The sequence below is a fragment of the Hyla sarda genome, chromosome 5 (genome assembly GCF_029499605.1).
Source record: "Hyla sarda isolate aHylSar1 chromosome 5, aHylSar1.hap1, whole genome shotgun sequence".
Classification (NCBI taxonomy): domain Eukaryota; kingdom Metazoa; phylum Chordata; class Amphibia; order Anura; family Hylidae; genus Hyla; species Hyla sarda.
The window spans coordinates 72,294,559-72,316,830 of record NC_079193.1 but is presented as its reverse complement, the minus strand read 5'-3'; the positions used below and the strand labels follow the sequence as shown (position 1 = coordinate 72,316,830).

Genomic DNA, 22,272 nt, shown 5'->3' with positions numbered 1-22,272 from the left:
TCAGGAACTGTGCAGAGAAAGAGAGGTTTGCTATGGGGATTTTCTCTTACTCTGGACAGTTCCAAAAATGGGCATAGTTGTCAGCAGAGAGCCCTGTGGTCAGACAGAAAGGAAATTCAAAAAGAAAAGAACTTCCTGTGGAGCATACAGCAGCTGATAAGTACTGGAAGGATTAAGATTTTTAAATAGAAGTAATTTACAAATATGTTTATCTTTCTGGCACCAGTTGATTTAAAAAAATGTTTTTAACTATCTATTATCTATTTATGTATAAATCTCATATTTATGTATCTATTAATGAAGTGAAAATGGTGGCGTGAGGTCACTCAAACGTTGTACGTATTTATATGCACCATGCAATGAACTCCACTTTATTGGATTTCCCTGCCGTCCGGAGTGCTGCATTTATCCACAATTATCCAGCTGGCACCCATACCTACGTGCACCCCTCGCAACTATTCCCTTTATATTTTGGATGCGCTGCTCCTATCTATCTATCTATCTATCTATCTATCTACAATATCTATCTATCTATCTATCTATCTATCTACAATATCTACCTCATATCTGTTAGCTATATATTAACTATCTATCATCTACTGTATTTATCTATATATATCTCATATCTATCTATCTATAATCTGCTCCAATGCATTTCATTTACTTTAGCACCTGTCATAACACAATTCTCCTCTCTTCACGGCTCCATCCTCTAGGCTGTGCTCAGAGCGTTACATACTTTATACTATGAAATATACATTCCATCCTGAGTAGTATATATTTTATAGAATGACATTATGACAGTAAGACAAATAGCAGCTTTCTTGCCAATGTATAATGCTTGTCAGGCTGCTCCACGTGGAATGTTGCTTGTTTTGACTGCTGCCCATTTATTATCAACAGATGCTGTATACGGGGAGTGCCGCTTTTCTCAACAATTCCTCCAACTTTCACACCAGAGACTTCTCATGCAGGGAAACTGTTTACAGTGTCAAAGTGGGTGGTTGCCCCCATGCAGCTTGTTCAGTTGTTAAACAACTGTAGCCGAGTTATTTACTTACAGCATTGTCAAGAGAGCCGAAATACTAGACCCCAAGAACAATATACAGTACCGCAAGTGTTTTTATACAAAGCAGCTGTTAGCCTCACAACACAAGATACTACACAAACCTACAACCAGCCTACAGTGACTTATAGAGGAACCATATTGCAGTTCTTTATAGTCATGATTCTCCGTGTAGCATATATATTCAAGAAGAAAAGGAAAACATCCGCGACTCACCAATTCAGCTGAATGTATTCTTCTTTATTGAAGTAAACTCACTAGAGATGAGCGAACTTACACTAAATTCGATTCGTCAGAAACTTCTCGGCGGTTGATGCCTTATCCTGCGTAAATTAGTTCAGCCTTCAGGTGCTCCGGTGGGCTGGAAAAGGTGGATACAGTCCTAGGAAAGAGTCTCCTAGGACTGTATCCACCTTTTCCAGCCCACAGGAGCACCTGAAAGCCGAACTAATTTATGCAGGAAAAGTCATCAACTGCCGAGCCGAGACAAATCGAATTTACTGTAAGTTCGCTCATCTCTAATACTCACATACACATATTAGATGCAAGAGGGTAGTGGGGGGACAGTGATGAGCGACCGAGCTCCGTTTCGCACGCCAGTCGTGCGAAACGGAGCTCGGTCGCTCATCAATGTCCCCCCACTACCCTCTTCCATCTAATATGTGTATGTGAGTATATGTCAGGATCCGGATACTGTGAGGATACTGGTGGTGGATCCTCTGTGTCAGTGAGGTGATGACGTGGGCCGTACCAGGGGAACGGAGTCTAAGGGGTTACTGGTTTTCACCAGAGCCCGCCGCAAAGCGGGATGGACTTGCAGCGGCAGGTAACCCCCAGGTCGTTCCACCCGATAGCGACTCAACCCCAACTGATGGCTGAGAAAGGCGCGGTACAAGGGATTAGGCAAGAGCAAGGTCGGACGTAGCAGAAGGTCAGGGCAGGCAGCAAGGATCATAGTCAGGGGCAACGGCAGAGGGTCTGGAACACTTGCTTGGGACATACAAGGAACGCTTTCACTGGCACAAGGGCAACAACATCTGGCAATGCTGGGAAGGGGAAGTGAGTTTATATAGAGAGGGCACAGGTGTAATCACTAATTGGGCCAGGCGCCAATCAGAGGCGCACTGGCCCTTTAAATCGCAGAGAGCCGGCGCGCGTCTTAGGGAGCGGGGCCGCGCGCGCCGGGACTGAGCCGACGGAGGACAGGATGGGTAAGGAGACTGGGATGCGAACCGCGGGCGGGCGCGTCCCGCTGCGTGGGTCGCATCCCCGCCGGTGACATTAATGCAGCGCTCCCGGTCAGCGGGCGCTGCGACAAGGTGAACGCCGCGAGCGCTCCGGGGAGGAGCGGGGACCCGGAGCGCTCGGCGTAACAGTATACTTCAATAAAGAAGAATACATTCAGCTGAATTGGTGAGTTGCCGATGTTTTCCTTTTCTTCCTGAATATATATGAACATTGCTATCTACATCAGAGCACCACTACCATTCATTCATTCCTGTACTTCCATCGTTTTACGCAGTGCCGCGTTACTCTCTACTGTGAATTCTCTGTGTAGCACTGAAGTCATGGGTTGGGTTGTAACCTGCATAGGGCTGTGTTTGTGAGGATCTGAGGCTTCTCGCTAATGGCACATTCACACTACGGAAATTCTGCCTGTAATTTCCAAGAGTAAATTCTCTGTGGATTCAGCTCGTATCAGACTACCATTGATTTTAATGGGATTCCTTCACATTTAACACTGTGAAATTTTCGCAACAAAATGTATACAGTGATAATTCCACTGAAAGAATGAACATACTGAATGGGGCATTTTTTCCAATGTTTATCAAATTTCATGCAAAATATGCAGGGATTCCTGTGAAAATCCTGCAGTGCGAACAAGTGCTAAGTGTTCATGTTACTTACCACAGTCCAAAACTGTGTAAATTGGTCAATTAGCTCTTTAAAGGGTTGTCCATTTTGAATAATCCCTGTCTAGCACTTACCTTTCCTGAGGTTGGGCTACAGAGACAACCAGCAACCGGGGGAAGCCCTTCTGGACAAGTTATGAAGCATAAAACAAAATGAAGATCCCTGAAGGTTCCAGGGCAATAATTCATAAACAAAATTTAAGGGGTGAAACACCTTGCGGGAACAACCGTTACTAGAACCCCCCCATAAAATGTAATACTTTATTAGGTGCCAATACTAAAATTGAATTACATATATACCCTAATGGCATACATTTAAAATTATCACCGGTATCAATAGGTCAGGGTGAGAGAGAGAGGATAGCCTCTCCTGTATTCTCTATTATGTTATAGCTGACACTTATTTATAAGTGCTGTGTACTAAATCTGTACACTTGTGTGTCAAACTTAATATGTACTTTGTGCCAAACTTAATATGTAATGTTAATTACTGCCTAACCGCTGGATAAAATAATTAGCTACCCCCCCCCCCCCCCCGACGTTTCGCTGAACGAATCAGCTTTGTCAAGGGCTCTAGCCCCATAGCCCTTGACAAAGCTGATTCGTTCAGCGAAACGTCGGGGGGGGGGGGGGCTAGCTAATGATTTTATCCAGCAGTTAGGCAGTAATTAACAGTACATATTAAGTTTGACACACAAGTGTACAGATTTAGTACACATAGCACTTATAAATAAGTGTCAGCTATAATATAATAGAGAATACAGGAGAGGCTATCCTCTCTCTCTCACCCTGACCTATTGATACCGCTGATAATTTTAAAGGTTGTTTAAGTTATGAAGCATTGCACAGTGCCCAATAAAATGGATTGTGTGTAGTTTACTGAATTGTGGTGTCCCATTTTCAACATGGACAGAGGTATCATCGGAGAGCACTGTGGTCAGACAGAAAGGAAATTCAAAAAGAAAATAACTTCCTGTGGAGCATACAGCAGCTGATAAATACTGAAAGGATTAAGATTTTTAAATAGAAGTAATTTACAAATCTGTTTAACTTTCTGGCACCAGTTGATTTAAAAAAAATCTGTTTTCCAGTGGAGAACCCCTTTAAGTAATTCTGGGAGCTGTAGTTTTGGGGTAAATGGGGAAAACTAAATGGGGAAAACTTCTTTAGCGCTTTCCCATTCTGTGGCAATTGGTAGATTTGATTATTATACTGGAATTTTTCACAATGCATTACACCAGTGGTGTCTGTCACAACAGGCTAAAAACTTACTTTGGGGTGGGGGGTAGGTATGGAGTGACATCATTTTCTATCGCATCGGGTGACAATAACCCTAGCAATGCCACTGACTCTAGTGCTCTAAGCCTGAGCACAAGTGTGGTGTGAGGTGTGTGGAGAAGCTCTAAAGCAAAGGCCCAGAACAAATATTTATTATCCAGTCATTCTGCAAGGATCACCCGCACGGTGGAAGTTCATGCCCTGGCGGAAAAAGCTACAGGACCTTCACAGAAATCTAGCTACCTGAATGAATCTTCAATTCTCTCAAGTCAGTATAAATTTATTGGGTGAAAGCACCACAAGTCCCAGCAAGGCGACATGACTCCCAAGGGGTTACGCTGCATCCTCTACACTTTGCACCATACTGTCTGTGTATTACCATCTGCACCAGCTCAGTAAAGACAGTTATCCATAACCTGACATCGGTGTGTTCCTTTACTTCCTGTGTCTGGCCCAGGAGAAGCTGTCTCCAACCTTGAACCATGTATAGGCTAACAGTGCCCTGGCATTACAAAGTGATAAGGTATTTCCTAGCACCCTCGTGATTACCACAGAATTGTATGCCAATCCTGGGAACGGCTGTTCTTAGTTGTTAACCTTGGTGGATTATAATATGGGCAGTTTAGATCTGGGTCCCTCTGCCATCCAAAGAGCCCATAATTTAATCTGCTACTGTTTCCTTTCCTGTCTATGCAGCCCAAAAGCTGCCATTATTAAATGGGCACTGTCAGGAGAAAGAAAAGAGAAGTACTATCAGACAGAAGAGAGTACAGAGGAGTACTATCAGACAGGAGAGAGCACAGATGAGTCCTATCATACAGGAGAGATCACAGAGGAGTCATATCAGACAGGAGAGATCACAGAGGAGTCCTATCAGACAGGAGAGAGCACAGAGGAGTCCTATCAGACAGGAGAGAGCACAGAGGAGTACTATCAGACAGGAGAAAGCACAGAGGAGTCCTATCAGACAGGAGAGAGCACAGAGGAGTCCTATCAGACAGGAGAGAGCACAGAGGAGTACTATCAGACAGGAGAGAGCACAGAGGAGTACTATCAGACAGGAGAGAGCACAGAGGAGTACTATCAGACAGGAGAGAGCACAGAGGAGTACTATCAGACAGGAGAAAGCACAGAGGAGTCCTATCAGACAGGAGAGAGCACAGAGGAGTGCTATCAGACAGGAGAGAGCACAGAGGAGTGCTATCAGACAGGAGAGAGCACAGAGGAGTACTATCAGACAGGAGAGAGCTCTATCAGACAGGAGAGAGCACAGAGGAGTACTATCAGACAGGAGAGAGCACAGAGGAGTGCTATCAGACAGGAGAAAGCACAGAGGATTGCTAGCCCACCCTCACTTACTAGACTTTGCCCATGCCTGTGCTTCAGCTTGGACAAAGCCATAATTTTATAAGCCATGATTTCTATAAAAAGGAAATCAAATTTTCTTATGAAGTATATCAGAAAAGTAAATTTTTTGCCAAGATATGCAACATATAAAATGTTTTTGTATCTGACAGTGCCCATTTAATAAAACAAGCAGTATTACTTACCTCCCTCACTTCCAGGCTCCTTGTGCCTTATGAGGCACTGTTACATTGAGTCCTGATGCCATCCGGTGACAGGGTGCCATACTTACACTGGACAGAATCAGGAGGACCCAGTGCAGTGGCACCTCAACCTAAAAAGCAGACCAGAAATGAAGAGAGTAATTATGGTTTGGAATAACACTGTGTCCTGATACCATTCCGAGTCAGGGTGTATTGTGCAGTGGCCGCACAATGTCCTAGCACTAAACCAGAGGCGTAGCTTGTAGCTTCTGGGCCACGATGCAAATTCTGCAACAGAGCCCCATATGCCAATTATAATGTTGGTCTCTTATGGGGCAGATTTGCTTTGGGGCTTCCTTAGCCACCAGGGCCCCAGTGTGACTGCTACCTCTATAGCTACACCCCTGCACTAAACCATGTCAGGATATAGTGCAGCAGTAACCTGGACTTCCTTTCTTTGGTTAAAACAAAATGCACCAAAAACTGCAAGGCCTTATTCACACACCCATTGTAAGGTTTGAAATGTATACAACCTAGGGGTCCACAGGGACATTGTGTCACCTGCAATTTAAGGTAAAAAGTGGGATTACAATGAACCCGCTGCAGCTTCAATGATACCCCTATGACGTAATGCCCATTGTGAAAAAAAAATACAACCGTTTACATACTATAAGTGTGAAAACAGCACCAAAAAAAAAAAAAAAAATATTTTAATACATTGTTGCTTTCTGTGGAAGGAATAGTGATGCATGGAGAGTAATTTTTGCCCTCTAAACAAAAACAACACCAAAAATTACCCAGAGGGTCCTAGGGCCAAGCATAATACCACTCACACTTATAGGGTTAAACCCCAAAAGAAACCCTTAACTAAGGACCCACCTAATATAAATGTTAACTTTTATTGATCATTAAAATATCTGGTGCACTGTGCTCAATTACCACTAGGTGGCAGGTGAATATTGAAACTACATCCACTATGTCATTGTCTTATTCGTTGCACATTTACAATCTGATGTTTAGTCCCTTGTAGGACTTATTATATTCCTTTCCCAACAATTGTTGTATTTTTTGTATATAGGATGGATCAACAATAGTGATGCGCTAAAACTGTTTCACCATCCTCTCTGACGTTTCGCCAGTATAATTTGGCTTTATCAAAGGCTAGAGGTGTGCAACCATATCAAACAGCTATTCTTTGTTTGGGAAATTATTTAGAAAGACTAATGGCTCCCATGCACATAAGACTATTGTCCAAACATGTTAATTTCAATGGAACTGGTTGGTCATTTAGAGTGTTACAATCATTCAGGCCAGCAGCAGGATATGATGAGACAAGAAGTGCAATCCCAAGACTAGAGACAGTCCAGAATCAGCTCACCTAGGTTCAGAAACGCTTCTCTTTGTTGGGATTAGAATCACATCCCAATAAAAGTAAAAACACAGTAGTGACATGCTTCGAGGGGAGAAACCGCTCATAATCGTACATTTTCTCTGCAGGATACACATTACTGTCTGCAGTTATTACCTGTCCTGTTTTGGGTGTATACTAACAATAAAGAGAATCATTTTTGCACGAGTGTTGCGCTGGACCTCCAGTTCTTCTTTTCTTAGAATCCCGAGATTAGCACCAAAAATAACATAATCAGGCGGACTGCCTGACGTCCCAACCCAAAAGTCCTATTCAAGCCTAAGAAATGTCAGGCAGTCCATCTGATCATGTTAGTTTTGTTGCTAGTTTCAAGCAATGGGATTGTACTTTACTTGCTGCCAGTCATTAAGGGTTACCCTTTAAAGGAGTACTCTAGTGAAGACTATTCCTGCCCCATTGTGCCCGTGCTGAAAAAAAAAAAAAATGAAAATAAACTTTCACTCACCTTCCTGCGTTCCAGAGCGCTGCTACAGCTGATCGGTCCTCCAGTCCCATCTTCTGCCTTTTTCCTGTGCATGGATCGTCACACGGCGCTCAGCCTATCACTGGCCAAGGCGGGACATTGCTGACAATCAGTGCACACGTAAGAAGGAAGAAGACGGGATAGGAGGAACGATCAGTTGTAGCAGCGCTCCAGGGAACGCAGGAAGGTGAGTGAAAGTTTATTTTCATTTTTTTTTCTGCCCGGGCACAACGGAGGAGGAATAGTCAGCACTAGAGTACTCCTTTAATAAAGAATGAGGGCTCAGTGGTTGGACTGTTTTTGTGGATTTCTTCTGGGTACTCTGGTTTCCTGCCACACTCCAGAGTATTGATAATGAGCCCCTAAGAGGGACAGGAACTGATGTGAACGGTAGCAAGCTTTGTAAGTTGCTGTGTAATATGTTGGCGCTATATATAAATAAATCATTATTTTAATGTATATGGTGACAATGTTTCCCTGACAGCAGTTGGGTTTTTAACATACCCAATCCTTTTGTTCTGAAGGGAGAAAAGTCATCAGCTGAGCAGTCTGAGAGCAGCGCTCCCCTCTCCCCAGTTAGAAGACTTATACTTAGGAAATCGAAGCCTGCATATGTATGGGTAGGATGGGGTTCAGGAGAGATAGCTATCAGCTAAACCAGCATTCAGCTTACAGATATCCAATGTTTATGGGCAGTTTTAATAAGGATTTCTAGATTGTTTACATACACATGTATATATAAGCTGTATGAGCTGTACATGGCACTAAGCAGAGCTGATAAGAAACAAAGGCACACAGCACTTACCTGAGCATTTCTGCCCATTATTTTTAGTGATCACTGTGACACATTAGAAGTTTTTAATTTACTCTACATATTTTAACTATTATTTTAGCTGCCCAAACAAGATTTAGTTTCACTGAATAGGTTCCCCCTTTAAGCATTGCTTGGCCATGCCTATTCCTAAAGAGGTTATGGGAACTCTTCCTCATATAATGAATTTCTGCATCGGTCGTATATGAAGGATGAACACAACGCTTCTTGGAATCTGTTACAGGTGTTTATAAACATCTGTCTCTTTCGGTCACATCTGTCTCAGTTTCTTTCTTTGAGTATAATGCATCTTATTTCATTTTTTCTTTTCATTTCCCACTATCAGTTTCCTTTCTATCACTGTGAAGTTACCGCTCGACCACAATATGTTTGTATAACATCAGATACAGATGGTCTTGTCTTTTTCATTTCTACATTTGTAGTAAAAAATGATTAAAATGCAAAATGACAACTGGTACATTTTGCATAGGTTTTGGCATCAGTTGTTGGTCAGTTTTTGTGTTGAAAATGTATCATGCTGGAACTGATATATGCAAATCCAGCAGAGACCTATATGTTCATTCTATGTATGTGTGGTGTCCCAGTACGGGATGGTGTTTCCCTGTACCTTTCCCTCCCTGTCAGGCAGTGTCCCTCAGTGTCACCAGGGGCGCCTGCAGTTGGTCCCCCCATCTAAATATGTTGTGTATTATATTGTGTGTTGTATATTTAATAAATGTACAAATGTGATTGTTACCCAGGAGGTGCTAGTGACCAGCTGACCCCAGAGATGACCGATGGGCTCCTTGCTAGTCTCCCCCATATAAACCCTGGGTGGAGCTAGCTTCTCTCTCTTGTTCCTGAGGTCCAGTGCAGTCAAGTCGTCTTACTGTGTGTGGTGTGACAGTGTGGCAAGGAAAGGGTGTATTTCCCTAGCAAACCCAGGAGAAACCTCCACCTGTGGCCTAATTAATTAGGTATCAGAGAGGGGAAGTCTGTTTAAAAGGAAGTCAGACAGTGTAGTTTGAGCTCTCCCCAGAAGACAGCAAGGTGGCTGTGGGGGGCGGTAGGGGTCCTGGTGAGGAACACACAGCCCTTTGAGTGGCCCCAAGTGTGGACGAGACACACAGCAAGACATTGCAAACGCTGTGTGTGAACAATGAGGAGAAGGTTGCAGGAAGCATAAGTTTAACTGGCCAGGAATAGCCCACCAGTTTATAGTCAGGGCATGCTGGGTTGGGAAGTCAGTGACTGGACGGTCTAGGGTTTTGTTTGTTTTTGTGTTATGTTTTTATTTATCCTGCAACCTATCTAATAAAGCTGGTGAGGATCCAGACTTGCATAAAGTACTGTTGTTTGCCTGCTGATTGAAGTGGAAACGTGTCCTGTGGCTGTGTCAAGGACGATCCCAGAGCTATCCCCAGGGAGAAATCCTTACAGTGTCAAGAACATTAGAGGCCTTAAGTCAAGTCCTGCAGCTACAAGTCAAGTCCTGCAGCCTCAAGTCAAGTCCTGCAGCCACAAGTCAAGTCTTCTGTCTATCCAGCGTGGCCTGCACTAAATTCTCCTGTCTACTACAAGTCCCAGCAAACCTGCGAGGTCTCTGTGTCACTGGTCACCTCCTTGGGCCCTAGCTGTACTGCATAGACTGTAACAACTGTCTACCTTCAGTAAAGCTACCTTTGTCCATAACTTTGTGTTTGTGTCTTCATTGCCCCCGTGCCTAGCCCAGGATCCAGCGGTATACCTTCAGGTGGTTAAGGCAAAGCCATGCCCTGGTGTCACGAACACAAGGGGTTAATACCATCTGCCCCTAGGGCATCAACATCTGCCCTGCACCACACACTCTGCCATTACCACAACTTTTGGCGTCACAAACAGGATACGGGTGTGTGCCTTATGCCACAAGTCCTCCCCCCTAGTCTGAACTGTGTACAATATTGTCTACAAAAAAATCCCATGCCGATGCAGATGAAATTTGCACCAGAAAGTGTACAGGACTTTGTCTATGAGAGGTATTTTACTTGTGTCGCTTGTGAAATAGAGAGGGAGGTGAAGAAAAGACTGTCACTTGTTATTGAAGAAAACCCTGAAGTCGTGAACATCATGTGAAAAATTCGCACTGAAGTAATGTTACATCCCAAGATGTCTGCCATCATACCTGAAAGGGTTAATCTGTTGGAAGAAAAGAGCACAAAAGGATCCCGCCATGGCCTGCGTCCCGCCCCCGGTCGTGGAATCCAAGTCATAGTGCCTAGTTCCAAGTGGAACTTGAAAGGTCCACCCCTTGTTGCCATGAAGGCGGAAGAAAAGGACACATAGCTGAGTCACTTCCGGTCCCGGGCCCTGCTGATAACGAAGTTCCGGCCAGCGGCCATTTTTCTGGAGACCAGTATAAGAAGCGGAGTGGAGCTCGACCTCTTCAATCTTGCAGAAGTTCTTGGTGGGAGCAAGAAGATGGTGGATGCACAGCAGACTACCCATGCAGAGAGTCCCAAGATGGCGCCAGAGAGTCGCCGCGGCGCACATGTTCCAGGATTTTAGCGGACTGTCTCCAGAAGATCTTCATCGGGCCGAGGAAGCCTGCTATCAAGTCCCACTACCTGAGGACAATGGAGAATGGCCTGCAACCCCAGCTGAAGGTACACCGAAGTCTTCAAGAGAGCTGTAGCCGGTGAGGCTGTCACCCCACCACCGGACCTGGGGTCCTGGGCAGAGATCTACACGGAGGAGTGGGAAGTGAGTACCCCGGGCCGAGGCCACGTTTTCTACCCCTCCATCTACCCCCAGTCCAGAGCCAGTGCCCCAGGTCCGGCAGCCCCCAGCACGTCCCCAGTAACCACCGCTACCCAAATGATTATTTGGTGTCGAGCCAGCACTAGTCCAATTCATGAGGGACCATCTCCTACCCCCGCCTGGAAAGTCCCATCCTCCCATCCCAGCAGCCCAGGCCGAGAAGGCCAAACGTGAGGCTAAAGTGGCTGACATAATGGAAGAATTAAGAGAGAAGAGGAGAAGGGGGTATGGCCCTAAAGTTATGCCGAATTAAATACGTCAAGTTCCGCAACAGGACACCAAGAGCCTGGAGGCCTTATATATATCAGGAGGCTAGAACAACCCCGAGAGGGGGAGCCACCCTTAGAATGGAAAATTTGACAGAGTGAGTGGGTATGGCACATTAATGGACTGGTGGTACTATTATGGTCAACAGGAGAGCGGTGAAGAGAGGCTATCTCCCTCTACCTCTACACTCCTTAGAGAGGGGGGAGATTGTGGAATACACCCCTGTACAGAGCCTGCGAGGGGAATGGGCAGCAGCCGTCACCAGGCCCAAGAATCCTACGCAAATCCCTTTTGCCTATTTCCCCTCTGAAGATTGGGACTCAGATCCATTTAGTCTCCTGCCACCGAGTGTCAAGGGGAAGGTCGTCCAAGAGGAATGGTATCCTGAGTCACCTGCTATGGACCCCAAATATTTACGTCAAGGGTCAACTACAGATGTGCCCAGGCCTACTCCTGTGGTCGAGGAGGTTTGGCCTAACCAACGGGCACCGACTAAAGTGCCTCAGCCTACTCCTGCTGAGGAGGAGGTTTGGCCGGCCCAACAGGCACCTATATCTGATCCCTCAGTGGCGCAGGCTGCTGCTGTCCAGGTAGTGGTCACCGTGAGTCCGACCATTACTGAATCCAGTTTGTTCCATGAGTCGTGGGATACTCATGTCAGCCCCATGGAGTGGGGCTGACCAGAGTCTTGTGGTCCTAGGTACATGTCCCAGCCTAGGAAGCAAGGTGACCGTCGAGGTTGGGATGGAAAGTTGCCAGGCCACAGTATTTGAAGAATTATTACTGTTGAGTCGTGAGAGTACAGAAATCATTGTTTTCGGTTTTGCAACGTTTAAGAAAAGTGCCTGACGAACTTGTCAAGAAGTTTACCTGTAACCACATGGGTAAGTGTTCCTGCCCGGCTTTTGAGCTGTGAACCTTTACTGAGAACTCCAAAATGTACCTGAACTGTAGAGTGGTGCAATGAAAGTCTGTATATATCATCAAAGTAATATATTTTGTCTATAATTTTTGCACAAGTAAAAATGTATGTTGGTATACTGTAATAAAATATGTAAAATGTGTTTGTACAGAAATGGTTAAGGTGTACAGTGTCCTTATGCATGCCACCCAAGGAAAACTCCCAGCAAGGTACAAAATCAAAGGCGAATGACCAGGGAGTCAGGAGTTTGTCTGGCGCAGAGAGGAACCATCAGACAGCCAAGTAAAATCAATGGATTTATTAGATGCAACGCGTTTCGCTGCGCATGCGCAGCTTCATCAGGCATGACAAGGGGAGGCTGGTAACAGGTATATATACCTCCAGGAATTAACCATTAGAGTGCTTTTTGAAAAGAGTTGTTACATAGAATTACATATCCATATGACAATATATGAAAAAAATATATAAATAAACAGAAATCACAAAAATAGTAATAAGACAGCAATAAGAAAGCACAATGCAATCCTATAAACATATGTATATAAATATATATAATATAATTATAATTATCGCATGTGATGTGAATGTAACACCACAAGCGACTCAAGAAATCGCACCGCTAAATCGCCGGTGCGGCATTCAACAGCACAAGTTGGATATTATTTCAAAAAATATATGTGATATAAAGAGTCATGTCAATTGATTCAAGAGATAGAAAAATTATTATTTAATTGTATATCGCTACCTTATTAAAAAATAAAATAGTAAAAAATAAGTGACAGTGCGATAAACCAAACCGCAACTGATCAAAAAGGAAATGTATGAACACTACTTAGAGAATAAGATGAACTCAATTAACTAATGCGGTATTGAATACAGCAATTCAATACCGCATTAGTTAATTGAGTTCATCTTATTCTCTAAGTAGTGTTCATACATTTCCTTTTTGATCAGTTGCGGTTTGGTTTATCGCACTGTCACTTATTTTTTACTATTTTATTTTTTAATAAGGTAGCGATATACAATTAAATAATAATTTTTCTATCTCTTGAATCAATTGACATGACTCTTTATATCACATATATTTTTTGAAATAATATCCAACTTGTGCTGTTGAATGCCGCACCGGCGATTTAGCGGTGCGATTTCTTGAGTCGCTTGTGGTGTTACATTCACATCACATGCGATAATTATAATTATATTATATATATTTATATACATATGTTTATAGGATTGCATTGTGCTTTCTTATTGCTGTCTTATTACTATTTTTGTGATTTCTGTTTATTTATATATTTTTTTCATATATTGTCATATGGATATGTAATTCTATGTAACAACTCTTTTCAAAAAGCACTCTAATGGTTAATTCCTGGAGGTATATATACCTGTTACCAGCCTCCCCTTGTCATGCCTGATGAAGCTGCGCATGCGCAGCGAAACGCGTTGCATCTAATAAATCCATTGATTTTACTTGGCTGTCTGATGGTTCCTCTCTGCGCCAGACAAACTCCTGACTCCCTGGTCATTCGCCTTTGATTCTACACCTATCCAGGAGGGCTGCAGTGGACCTGCCTTCATATTTCTTCTGCTCCTAACCTTGTTGTGTGTGGGCGCACAACCAACTTCGGTAAGCGGCTTGGGAATCACTTTCCCCTACCCCCACCTGCAAGATCTACTGATCCCGCACATGAGGCGCCTTCCTTCCTTTAGCAAGGTACAAAGATTAACTCATAAATAAAAGTTAAGTACCACACATAGTCCAGTGTAGTCAGTACACTATTATTACTTTAGTCTAATCCATTGTGCAGAAAAAATGCACAAGGAACTGTCATTAGCCCCAGTGGGCACTTCGGTCCTCCGCCCCACAGGACTGGACGTCAAGGGCGACTGTAATTAAGAGGGGGAGTTTGTGGTGGCCCAGTACGGGAGGGTGTTTCCCCATACCTTTCCAGCCTTGTCAGGAAATGTTCCTCAGTGTCCCCAGGGCCCCCTGCAGTCATTTCCCACATGTAAATATGATATGTATTATATTGCGTGTTGTATCTTTAATAAATGTACCATGTGATTGTTACCCAGGAGGTGCTAGTGACCAGCTGACCCGAAAGGTGACCTATGGGCTCCCTGCTAGTCTCCCCCATATAAACCCTGGGTGGAACTAGCTTCTCTCTCTTGTTCCTGAGGTCCAGTGCATTCAAGTCGTCTTAGTGTATGTGTCCAGAACATTGAAGCCTTAAGTCAAGTCCTGCAGCTACAAGTCAAGTCCTGCAGCCTCAAATCAAGTCCTGCAGCTACAAGTCAAGTGCAGAGTAAGCTAAAGTCAAAGTCCTGTCAGTCAAGTCAAGTCTTCTGTCTATCCAGCGTGGCCTGCACTAAATTCTCCCAGCAAACCTGCGAGGTCTCTGTGTCACTGGTCACCTCCTTGGGCCCTAGCTGTACTGCATAGACTGTAACAACTGTCTACCCTCAGCAAAGCTACCGATCTCCATAACTTGGCGTCGGTGTCTTCATTGCCCCCCGTGCCTAGCCGCGGTATACCTTTGGGGGGTTAAGGCTAAACCACGCCCTGGCATCACGAACACAAGGAGTTAATACCATCTGCCCCTAAGGCAACAATATCTGCCCTGCACCACACACGCCGCCATTACCACATATGAATATACAAATAAAATATATGGTGATGATGTTGATGAATATTCTTAAATTAAAAACAGTGTATGGTTGTTGTTAATTGTATAAAACAATTGCTGTCACCTACAATCTCTGTTACTGCACTCTGTCAATCTATTATTAAGGGTTAATTATTTATTAGCAGGGGTTAATTTAAATGGGCAGCGTATTACTTATTAATGATTGTTAAACATAGGCTAACAGGGAATTACTCTTCTCTATGTTAAGTATCCATAAGTATATATATATATATATATATATATATATATATGTATGTATAAAATAGTAATAATATCAATGTGTGCAGTATGGGTAACTATGTTTGCAACAAATCCTTTCTCTGGGTGAAGAAATGCCGAGCTACAGATCTGGGCATTCACCACCAGTACATAAGGCTGTGACTCTTGGGTTTCCCCTATGTGACATCTAAACAGAAGCAGGAAACACACCTGTTATATATGAAACAAAGATATCTCTGTTTCATAGTGTAAATGCACATGGTAATGTAGTACATGGTAATAAGAACCTAAAAAAAAAAAAAAAAAGAGACGGATCTAACTGACTAAGTATAACCAGAAGTTAAACTCACCACTACATAATTTTAGTTGGTGTGTGGTGACACAGTACAGAATACTATATCCTGCCCATCCTGTCAGGCAGATGTTACCTTCAGTGACCATCTGGGCCCACTACTCAGGACTCATTATATTATATTGTTATGCCATTGTTGTTCTTCCAGAATTTTCCACGTTACTGTTTCTCTAAGACATGTTAGATGGGAAGGTTTAAAGTGAATCAGGTGACCTGTCTGCCCCAATGGGAGTCCTCTAAATTGCCCTGTATATAGTTTATGGGGGGGGGGGAGGAGCTTCCCCAGTCTAGTTCTAGCCCAGAGTTAGTCTGGTCTAGTCTCAGCTAGCAGTGCTGAGGTACAGTGTGGAGAAGTCAGAAAGAAGTGTGAGCGCATCTGAGGAGGCCCCAAGCAAATGAGAAGTCTAAACCTGCAGCCACGCATATCCTAAGGAAAATCCCTTACGCTCAGGTGAAAAGTCAAAGCCTAGTGATAAGCACAAAACTCTGGGGTAGAAAAGCAATAGTCTTCAGTCAGTCAGTCTGCAGCACCAAAGTGAACGTGGGTTTCCATTCATTACAAGTCAGACACCATACAGCACAGCACAAGCAACTAAAAGTCCCAGTAAAGGCTTTCAAGGTTTACTCTGCACTTCCCTTTGCACCAATCTATACTTTAAAGGAGCCACTATCTATCCTGCCTAAGTAATCCATAACCTTGTGTCAGAATATTTATTGCCCCGCTCTTGGCCCAGGAGAAGCTGTCTCAACCTCAGACCATGTATAGGCTAACGGTGCCCTGGCGTTACGAAGTGCTATCTCGTTATTCACCCCGTAGACACCACATATGTTGTCCTTTTCTTTTGCTATTCCTCCTGGAATTGTATGAATAAACTGACCATAAGGTTTTACTATTCCTCTGTCAAATAGTGGTGTCCTACCGACTCTCACACTCTGTACTCAGTGCTTACTGATGTAAGGACAATGTAAGGATTGAGAAGAATAATGGCAATGTCACGATGCCGGCTGGCAGGAGGTGGATCCTCTGTGCCAGAGAGGGATTGGCGTGGACCGTGCTAGTGGACCGGTTCTAAGTCACTACTGGTGTTCACCAGAGCCCGCCGCAAAGCGGGATGGACTTGCTGCGGCGGTAGTGACCAGGTCGTATCCACTAGCAACGGCTCAACCTCTCTGACTGCTGAAGATAGGCGCGGTACAAGGGAGTAGACAGAAGCAAGGTCGGACGTAGCAGAAGGTCGGGGCAGGCAGCAAGGATCGTAGTCAGGGGCAACGGCAGGAGGTCTGGAACACAGGCTAGGAACACACAAGGGAACGCTTTCACTGGCACAATGGCAACAAGATCCGGCGAGGGAGTGCAGGGGAAGTGAGGTATAAATAGGGAGTGCACAGGTGAACACACTGATTAGAACCACTGCGCCAATCAGCGTCGCAGTGGCCCTTTAAATCGCAGAGACCCGGCGCGCGCGCGCCCTAGGGAGCGGGGCCGCGCGCGCCGGGACAGGACCGACGGAGAGCGAGTCAGGTACGGGAGCCGGGGTGCGCATCGCGAGCGGGCGCCACCCGCATCGCGAATCGCATCCCGGCTGGAGGCAGTATCGCAGCGCACCCGGTCAGTGGATCTGACCGGGGCGCTGCGGGAGCGAGAGTGTAGCGAGCGCTCCGGGGAGGAGCGGGGACCCGGAGCGCTCGGCGTAACAGTACCCCCCCCCTTGGGTCTCCCCCTCTTCTTGGAGCCTGAGAACCTGAGGACCAGACTTTTATCTAGGATATTGTCCTCAGGTTCCCAGGATCTCTCTTCAGGACCACAGCCCTCCCAGTCAACCAAAAAGAAGGTTTTTCCTCTGACCTTTTTGGAGGCCAGTATCTCCTTTACAGGAAAGATGTCTGAAGAACCGGAGACAGGAGTGGGAGAGATAAGTTTAGGAGAGAAACGGTTGATGATGAGTGGTTTAAGAAGAGAAACGTGAAAGGCATTAGGAATACGAAGAGAAGGAGGGAGAAGAAGTTTATAAGAGACAGGATTGATCTGGCACAAAATTTTGAAAGGACCAAGATAGCGTGGTCCCAATTTGTAGCTGGGAACACGGAAGCGGACATATTTAGCGGAGAGCCATACCTTGTCTCCGGGAGAAAAAATGGGGGGAGCTCTTCTTTTCTTATCAGCAAACTTCTTCATGCTTGATGAAGCCTGTAAGAGAGAATTTTGGGTCTCTTTCCATATGGTGGAAAGATCACGAGTTATTTCATCCACAGCGGGCAAACCAGAGGGCAAGGGAGTAGGGAGGGGGGGAAGAGGGTGACGGCCGTACACCACGAAAAATGGGGATTTGGAAGAAGATTCAGAAACTCTGAAGTTATACGAGAATTCGGCCCATGGTAGAAGATCTGCCCAGTCATCCTGGCGGGAGGAAACAAAATGCCGTAAATAATCACCCAGGACCTGGTTAATTCTTTCTACTTGCCCATTGGATTGAGGATGATAAGCAGAAGAAAAGTTTAATTTAATCTTGAGTTGTTTACAGAGAGCCCTCCAGAATTTTGACACGAATTGGACGCCTCTATCCGAGACGATCTGCGTGGGCAACCCGTGAAGACGAAAAATGTGTACAAAAAATTGTTTTGCCAACTGAGGCGCAGAAGAAAGACCAGGAAGAGGGATGAAATGTGCCATCTTGGAGAATCGATCAACGACCACCCAAATAACAGTGTTGCCACGGGATGAGGGTAAGTCTGTAATAAAGTCCATACCAATCAGAGACCAAGGCTGTTCGGGAACAGGCAGAGGATGAAGAAGACCAGCGGGCTTCTGGCGAGGAGTCTTATCCCGGGCACAGACAGTGCAGGCCCGCACAAAATCAACAACATCCGTCTCCAGAGTCGGCCACCAATAGAAACGAGAGATGAGTTGCACGGATTTCTTGATGCCCGCATGGCCTGCGAGATGGGAGGAGTGACCCCATTTGAGGATTCCGAGGCGTTGGCGTGGAGTGACGAAGGTCTTCCCTGGAGGAGTTTGCCTGATGGAGGCTGGAGAAGTGGAGATCAGGCAGTCAGGAGGAATGATGTGTTGCGGAGAGAGCTCTACTTCCGAGGCATCCGAGGAACAAGAGAGAGCATCGGCCCTGATGTTCTTATCGGCAGGCCGAAAGTGAATTTCAAAATTAAATCGGGCAAAGAACAGAGACCACCTGGCCTGGCGAGGATTCAGCCGTTGGGCAGACTGGAGATAGGAGAGATTTTTGTGATCGGTGTAAATAATAACTGGAAATCTTGATCCCTCCAGCAGATGCCTCCATTCCTCAAGTGCTAATTTAATGGCTAGTAGCTCTCGATCCCCGATGGAGTAGTTCCTCTCCGCCGGAGAGAAGGTCCTAGAAAAAAAACCACAAGTAACAGCATGCTCGGAAGAATTTTTTTGTAGAAGGACCGCTCCCGCTCCTACTGAGGAGGCATCTACCTCCAATAGGAAGGGTTTAGATGGGTCAGGTCTGGAGAGCACGGGAGCAGAAGAAAAGGCAGACTTGAGCTGTTTAAAGGCGTCTTCCGCTTGAGGAGGCCATGACTTAGGATTGGCATTCTTTTTGGTTAAAGCCACGATAGGAGCCACAATGGTGGAAAAATGTGGAATAAATTGTCTGTAATAATTGGCGAACCCCAAAAAACGTTGGATAGCACGGAGTCCGGAGGGGCGTGGCCAATCTAAGACGGCAGAGAGTTTGTCTGGATCCATTTGTAGTCCCTGGCCAGAGACCAAGTATAGTAGGAAAGGAAGAGATTGACATTCAAACAGACATTTCTCCATCTTGGCATAAAGTTGATTGTCACGAAGTCTCTGAAGAACCATGCGGACATGCTGGCGGTGTTCTTCTAGGTTGGCAGAAAAAATCAGGATATCGTCCAGATACACAACAACACAGGAATATAAGAGATCACGAAAAATTTCATTAACAAAGTCTTGGAAGACGGCAGGGGCGTTGCACAGGCCAAAGGGCATGACCAGATACTCAAAGTGTCCATCTCTAGTGTTAAATGCCGTTTTCCATTCATCCCCCTCTCTGATGCGGATGAGATTATAAGCACCTCTTAAGTCCAGTTTGGTAAAGATGTGGGCACCTTGGAGGCGATCAAAGAGTTCAGAGATAAGAGGTAGAGGGTAACGGTTCTTTACCGTGATTTTGTTAAGACCGCGGTAGTCAATGCAAGGGCGTAGGGAGCCATCTTTTTTGGACACAAAGAAAAATCCGGCTCCGGCAGAAGAGGAGGAATTGCGGATAAAGCCCTTTTTTAAATTTTCCTGGATGTACTCAGACATAGCAAGAGTCTCTGGGGCGGACAGAGGATAAATTCTGCCCCGGGGTGGAGTAGTGCCCGGGAGGAGGTCAATAGGACAGTCATAAGGCCTGTGAGGAGGAAGAGTCTCAGCTTGTTTTTTGCAAAACACATCAGCAAAGTCCATATAGGCCTTAGGGAGACCGGTTACAGGGGGAACCACAGGGTCACGGCAGGGAGTACTGGTAACCGGTTTAAGGCAGTCCTTGAAACAAGAGGTACCCCAACTCTTGATCTCCCCTGTGGACCAATCCAGGGTTGGGGAATGGTGTTGAAGCCAGGGTAGTCCAAGGAGAATTTCGGAAGTGCAATTGGAGAGGACCAAAAACTCAATTTTTTCGTGATGAGGTCCGATGCACATTAGGAGGGGTTCCGTGCGGTAACGCACGGCACAGTCCAATCTTTCATTGTTAACGCAATTGATGTAGAGAGGTCTGGCGAGACTGGTCACTGGGATGTTGAACCTGTTGATGAGAGAGGCCAAAATAAAGTTTCCTGCAGATCCGGAATCCAAGAAGGCCTTAGTGGAGAAGGAGAAGGTAGAGGCAGATATCCGCACAGGCACAGTAAGACGTGGAGAAGCAGAGTTGACATCAAGGACTGTTTCACCTTTGTGCGGAGTCAGCGTACGTCTTTCCAGGCGGGGAGGACGGATAGGACAATCCTTCAGGAAGTGTTCGGTACCGGCACAGTACAGGCAGAGATTCTCCATGCGGCGTCGTGTCCTCTCTTGAGGTGTCAGGCGAGACCGGTCAACTTGCATAGCCTCCACGGCGGGAGGCACAGGAACGGATTGCAGAGGACCAGAGGAGAAAGGAGCCGGGGAGAAAAAACGCCTCGTGCGAACAAAGTCCATATCCTGGCGGAGCTCCTGACGCCTTTCGGAAAAACGCATGTCAATGCGAGTGGCTAGATGAATGAGTTCATGTAGGTTAGCAGGAATTTCTCGTGCGGCCAGAACATCTTTAATGTTGCTGGATAGGCCTTTTTTAAAGGTCGCGCAGAGGGCCTCATTATTCCAGGAAAGTTCTGAAGCAAGAGTACGGAATTGCACGGCGTACTCGCCAACGGAAGAATTACCCTGGACCAGGTTCAGCAGGGCAGTCTCAGCAGAAGAGGCTCGGGCAGGTTCCTCAAAGACACTTCGAATTTCCGAGAAGAAGGAGTGTATAGAGGCAGTGACGGGGTCATTGCGGTCCCAGAGCGGTGTGGCCCAAGACAGAGCTTTTCCAGACAGAAGGCTGACTACGAAAGCCACCTTAGACCTTTCAGTAGGAAACTGGTCCGACATCATCTCCAAGTGCAGGGAACATTGTGAAAGAAAGCCACGGCAAAACTTAGAGTCCCCATCAAATTTATCCGGCAAGGATAGTCGTAGGCCTGAGGCGGCCACTCGCTGCGGAGGAGGTGCAGGAGCTGGCGGAGGAGATGATTGCTGAAGCTGAGGTAGTAGCTGCTGTAGCATCACGGTCAGTTGAGACAGCTGGTGGCCTTGTTGCGCTATCTGTTGTGACTGCTGGGCGACCACCGTGGTGAGGTCGGCGACAACTGGCAGAGGAACTTCAGCGGGATCCATCGCCGGATCTACTGTCACGATGCCGGCTGGCAGGAGGTGGATCCTCTGTGCCAGAGAGGGATTGGCGTGGACCGTGCTAGTGGACCGGTTCTAAGTCACTACTGGTGTTCACCAGAGCCCGCCGCAAAGCGGGATGGACTTGCTGCGGCGGTAGTGACCAGGTCGTATCCACTAGCAACGGCTCAACCTCTCTGACTGCTGAAGATAGGCGCGGTACTAGGGAGTAGACAGAAGCAAGGTCGGACGTAGCAGAAGGTCGGGGCAGGCAGCAAGGATCGTAGTCAGGGGCAACGGCAGGAGGTCTGGAACACAGGCTAGGAACACACAAGGGAACGCTTTCACTGGCACAATGGCAACAAGATCCGGCGAGGGAGTGCAGGGGAAGTGAGGTATAAATAGGGAGTGCACAGGTGAACACACTGATTAGAACCACTGCGCCAATCAGCGTCGCAGTGGCCCTTTAAATCGCAGAGACCCGGCGCGCGCGCGCCCTAGGGAGCGGGGCCGCGCGCGCCGGGACAGGACCGACGGAGAGCGAGTCAGGTACGGGAGCCGGGGTGCGCATCGCGAGCGGGCGCCACCCGCATCGCGAATCGCATCCCGGCTGGAGGCAG

At 46.1% G+C, this 22,272-nt stretch overlaps 1 protein-coding gene and 1 long non-coding RNA gene across 2 annotated transcripts in view; one reads left to right on the top strand and one right to left on the bottom strand.

Moving 5' to 3' along the window:
- Positions 1-1,230, top strand: part of LOC130273231 (uncharacterized) — a 10,339-nt gene extending 9,109 nt beyond the window's left edge. The window contains exon 3 of the long non-coding RNA XR_008843920.1: positions 904-1,230. This is a non-coding gene — a long non-coding RNA (uncharacterized LOC130273231). The remainder of the gene's footprint in view (positions 1-903) is intronic.
- LOC130273230 (xin actin-binding repeat-containing protein 1-like) overlaps positions 1-22,272 on the bottom strand; it is a 192,070-nt gene that overhangs the window by 106,425 nt on the left and 63,373 nt on the right. The gene's annotated exons all lie outside the window — the stretch shown is intronic.